The following is a 5888-nucleotide window of genomic DNA, read 5'->3' on the forward strand; positions in this document are numbered from 1 at the left end:
TTTAACAGAGGAAGAAGGGGTTGGGAAGAGATAGAAAAGGATAAAGGGTGATAAATGGTGTCAGAAGAATATTTGACTTTGGGTGGTGGGCACACAATGTAATAAATATGCAGGTGATATATCATAAAGTTGTACATTTAAAACTTATATAATCTTATTAACCAGTGTCACCTGGATAAATCTAATTAAAAAAAAAGTTCATAGGTGGCATGAGCATAAGGCAACATCTTTGTGAATTTCCAGTTTCGTTTTTTTTACGTCCTTTGACATAAGTGACTCCATCATGGCAATTTCCATTCACAGCAACTTCCCAAACTGGAATGCAAAGAAAAATAAATAAATTTTTAAAAACTATACACAACAGAACATGTAGGAAATTTGGTACAATTTAAAAAGATGTTATATATTAAATTATTATACAAAAAGAAGAAAAAAGAGCTCAGAAGAAGAAATAATAAAGTAATGTCTAAGAACTTTTAAAAATTAATAACAGGCATGAAGCTCAGAGAATAACAAGAAGTAAAATATCAACAAAGCCCACACGTAGGCATATCATATTTAGACTATAGAAAAGCAAAGACAAGGAGAAAAATCTTGAATGAATCCAGAGGGAAAAATACACCTGACCTATAAGAAAAATAAGGATCAGCACTATAGTGGCATTCTCATAAAAAACAAACAAACAAACAAAAAACAAACAGGCAGGCAAAAAGAGAGTGGAGTGAAATACATAAAACGGTAACAGAAAAAAAAATAGAGCAATGTAGAATTCTATATACACTTAATATTTTTTCAGAGTGAAAGAGAAATAAAGGCTTTTTCAGGCAAGCAAACCCTGAGGGAAGTCATTACCAGCAGACTTACCCTGCAAGAAAGATTAAAATAAGTTTTCAAGCTGAAAAAAAGTGATATAACTCAGAAATTAGTATCTACATAAAAGAGAACACTAAAGAGGAAATAAATTAAGAATATTTAATTTTGTAACTGATAGAAAAGATAACTTAAAGTAATCATAAGAGTATATTGGGTTATTATACTACATGATAGTGATGTCACACAGGAGGAAGAATAATGAAACTGCATTACACATGAAGCGTTACAGTGTTATTTGAAGGTGGACTTCAATTTTTAAAAAATGAATATTGCAAACCTTAGAATGGTGACTAAAATATTTTTAAAATAAGGTAATTGATATACAAAGAAAGGAGAGAAAATAGAATCATAAAATGCTCAAAGTTAGATAAGACAGAAAAAGAAGGGGAGAACAAAGAAGAAGAAGAACAATTATGAAACTGTTACAAATGTAGTAGATATCAATCCAACTATATCAATAATGATTTAAAATTAAAATGATCTCAATATGCCAATCAAAGGAAAGAAATTGTCAGAGTGGATAAAAAAATAAGACCCAACTCTACGCTGTCTACAAAAAAAACCATTTTAAGTATGTAGAATAAGACATATTAAAAGTAAATAGATAGATAATATAATATGATGTCACTAAGAAGGCTGGAGTAGCTATATTAATCTCAGACAAAACATTCAGAACAAGAAAAATTATCAATGATAAAGAGAGAAATTACATGATAAATGGATCAATTCTCCTAAAAGATATAATAATCTTTAATGTATATGAACCTAACAAAAAAGTGCCAAAATATGTCAGGTAAAAAATGATCAAAGTAAAAGGAATGATAAAGGTTACTATTAATATTCTAATTTCAGTAATTGATTAATCAAGAGGCACAAAAATCACTAAAGATATAGATCAGTAAGGATAATGCTGATAGTCCTATCAATTAATTTGAACTGTCTGGCATTTATAGAGGAGGCAGCCGTCTGTCTCGAGAGACGATGGTGTAGCTTCTTAAGAGTCTATCTCGAGAGACGATGGTGTAGCTTCTTAAGAGTCTATCTGCACCGCCGAGAATGGCTGTGCAGTCCGACTCGGGAGTGACACGGTATCTGTCTCCTCCCGTGTTGAATCGACATCTTGCGATGACGCTGGAGTGTCCTCTCCAGTGAAGCTGAAGCTACAGAGCCTGGGCAGGGTGATATGGAGGGTCTGCTGTTGCCCATGCAGCAGACCCCCCCTCTCTTCGCAGCTGAAGGGTCCCAGGGAAAGACGGAGTCAATACAGCTTGGCTTCAGGTGCGCCGCAGGAGTTGCCGGTGTTGACTACAACGTCAAACCGCCTTAGGGACTCCGGCTCCGGATTTTCTGTCGGGGTTTACTCCCTTAGCCTTTCCCCTGAAGAGGTATGCCGCAAGGCAGCGGAGGTTTTTTGGAATCAGAGTTTTCCTTCTCTGATGTGCCCTGACTGGAAGATCGAACCAGCGACACTTAGCTCGCAGGCCGATGCTCAATCCACTGAGCCAAACCAGCCAGGGCTCTGACACATGGTAGGTACTTGAGAAGTATTCATAGAATAGAAGAATGATTGGATGAAGTGAGTCCTTTTATTATTCCATTTTACAGATGAGGAAATTAGGGCACAGAGGGGGTCAGTCACCTGCAAAGACAGTCAAACTCAAGCAATCTGACTTCTGAGCCCACACTCTTAACCACAAGACAGTTGCCACTCTGCTAAGCACAGACTGACTTCCTACTTTGTTCTCTCAGACCTGCTTTCCCCTTGTAGCAATGAATGTATTCTCCCATGGCTAGAAATTCTCATACTCCCAAAAAGAGGGTGGAGATCCATTCATTCCTGTAGCCCCAGGGTGCACCCTGGGGCATTTATAGAACACATCATAAAACACACTTGATCAAATTGAAAATGGTAGAAATCATAAAATGTATATCTTAGATGACAGTGAAATTAAACTGGAAGTTAATAACAGAAGGAGAGCTGGATAATTCCAAAATATTTGAAAATAAACCCCACATTCCCAATAACACGAGTTAAATTTTTAACTAAATGAGATTAAAATACAACTTACCAAAGTGTATGAGATATGGTAAAAAGAGTGTTTGAAAGGAAATGGATAGCATTAAATACATATATTATAAAAGAAGCTCTAAACTCTGCAACGTAAGATTTCCCCTTACAAAACTAGAGACAGAAGAGCAAAGTAAGCCTAAAACAAGCAGGAGAAAAATAAACAATGAAAACTATAGCAGAAACCAATGAAACTAGAAACAGGAAAACAACAGAGAAAATCAACAAAATCAAAAGCTACTTCTTTAGAAAATCAATAAAATTGATAAACCTCTAGCCAGGCTATCCAAGAAAAAAAGAGAGAGAACACAAATACCAATACGAGTAATGGAAGGGGGTCATCAGTACTATTCCCATGGATATAACAGGGATAATGAAGGAACTACAATGAACAACTTTAGGCCCACAATTTGATAACTTACATTATATATGGAACAATTCCTTGAAAGATCAAAACTATCAAAATACACACAAGAAGAAATAGGTGTCTATTAAATAACTTGAATTAATAAATTAGCTCTGTAAAAAATAAAGAGCCAGACCCAGAAGATTACTGGCATTTAAGGTTAAGGAAGAAATCATACCCATTCTCCACAATCTCTTCCAGAAGATAAAAGCAAATGATACACTTCCAAAATTCTTGTATGAGGACATTACACTAATACTAAAACCAGATAAAAACATTATAAGAAAAGAAAACTACACACCAATATCTCCTATGATTACAGATTCAAAAAACAAAGTACTAAAAGAGTATACACAATGAGCAAGTTGAATTTATTTCAGGTATACAAGTCTGGTTCAACATTTGAAAATCAATGAATGCAATCCACTATATCAATGGGATAAAAATAAAATATAACATGATTTTATCAACTGATGCAGATAAGTATCTGACAAAACATAACACATTCCTTAACAAAACCCTCAGCAGACTAGGATAGAGGGAAACTCCTTCAATTTGATAAAGAACATCCTACAGCTAACATCATGTTTAATAGTGAGAATGTAGACACTTTTCCTCTAAGATCAGGAGCAAAGTAGGAATGTCTTCTCTCATCACTCCTATTCAATGTCATATAGAAGTTCAAGCTTGAGCAATAAGACAGAAAAAATAAAATAAAAAATGTCATGGGGGTGCTGGGAGGGAGAGGGGGACAGAGGAAAATAAAAGGTATATAGATTTGGAAAGAAAAAATAAAGCAGTCTTCATTTACAAATGACTATTGTCTATGTAAAATATCCACATTCCTTACCCTCCTCAAAAATATTCTAGAACTAATAATAGAGGATACCAAGGTCACAGGACACAAGGTAAATATCTAAAAGTCTATTGCTTTCCTGTACATCAACAAGGAACATTTGGAATTAGAAATTAAAATAATAACACCAATTACAATAGCATCCCTAAAATTAAATACCGAGTTGGCCAAAAAGTTCATTTGTGTTTTTTTCCATAAGAAAGCTCTCTCTAGTATACTGCCGAGACTTTGTCCACCCACCAGCACAGGTCTCTTGCATTCGCCACTCTTCCACTTTTGCCAGTCTACTCCACCTCCAGCTCACCATGGATGATGATATCGCTGCGCTCGTGGTCCATAATGGCTCCAGCATGTGCAAGGCCGGCTTCATGGATGATGATGCCCCCGTGGCCGTCTTCCCCTCCATCATGGGGCGACCCCGGCACCAGGGCGTGATGGCGGGCATGGGCCAGAAGGACTCCTACGTGGGCAATGAGGCCCAGAGCAAGAGGGGCATCCTGACCCTGAAGTACCCCATCAAACACGGCATTGTCAACAACTGGAATGACATGGAGAAGATCTGGCATCACACCTTTTACAATGAGCTGTGTGTGGCCCCTGAGAAGCACCCTGTCCTACTCACCGAGGCCCCCCTGAACCCCAAGGCCAACTGTGAGAAGACGACCCAGATCATCTTCGAGACCTTCAACACCCCAGCCGTGTACGTGGCCATCCAGGCTGTGCTGTCCCTGTATGTCTCTGTCTGCACCACTGGCATTGTGATGAACTCCGGTGATGGGGTGACCCACACTGTGCCTATCTACAAGGGGTACACCCTCCCCCACGCCATCTTGCCTCTGGACCTGGCTGGCCGGGACCTGACAGACTACCTCATGAAGATCCTTACGGAGCGTGGCTACAGCTTCACCACCATAGCTGAGCGGGAAATCATGTGTGACATCAAGAAGAAGCTGTGCTACGTGGCCCTGGACTTTGAGCAGGAGATGGCCACCGCTGCATCCTCCTCCTCCCTGGAGAAGAGGTACGACCTGCCTGACGGCCAGGTCATCACCATCGGCAACGAGCGGTTCCGCTGCCCTGAGGGCCTCTTCCAGCTCTCCTTCCTGGACATGGAATCCTGTGGCATCCACGAAACTACCTTCAACTCCATCATGAAGTGTGACGTTGACATCCGTAAGGACCTCTATGCCAACACGGTGCTATCTGGTCGGACCACCATGTACCCAGGCATCGCCGACAGGATGCAGAAGGGGATCGCGGCCCTGGCGCCCAGCACGATGAAGATCAAGATCATTGTGCCCCCTGAGCGCAAGTACTCTGTGTGGATCCGCGGCTCCATCCTGGCTTCCCTGTCCACCTTCCAGAAGATGTGGATCAGCAAGTAGGAGTACGATGAGTCCGGCCCCTCCATCGTCCACTGCAAATGTTTCTAGGAGGACTGTTACTTAGTTGGTTACACCCTTTCTTGACAAAACCTAACTTGTGCAGAAAACGAGATGAGATTGGCGTGGCTTTATTTGTTTTTTTGTTTTGTTTTCTTTTGTTTTTTTAAAAAAAAATTGTGCTTGATTCAGGATTTAAAAACTGGAATGGTGAAGGTGACAGCAGTCTGTTGGAGTGAGCATCCCCAAAGTTTTGCAATGTGGCCGAGGACTTTGATTGTACATTGTTCATTTTTTTAATAG

General features: G+C 39.4%; 1 pseudogene; it reads left to right on the top strand.

Moving 5' to 3' along the window:
* The first annotated feature begins 4505 nt into the window (after window positions 1-4505).
* Window positions 4506-5636, top strand: LOC149991545 (actin, cytoplasmic 1 pseudogene; annotated as a pseudogene).
* The last annotated feature ends 252 nt before the right edge of the window (window positions 5637-5888 follow it).

Source organism: Furipterus horrens, unplaced genomic scaffold (genome assembly GCF_987537825.1).
Source record: "Furipterus horrens unplaced genomic scaffold, mFurHor1.1.pri manual_scaffold_17, whole genome shotgun sequence".
NCBI classification, from domain to species: Eukaryota; Metazoa; Chordata; class Mammalia; order Chiroptera; family Furipteridae; genus Furipterus; species Furipterus horrens.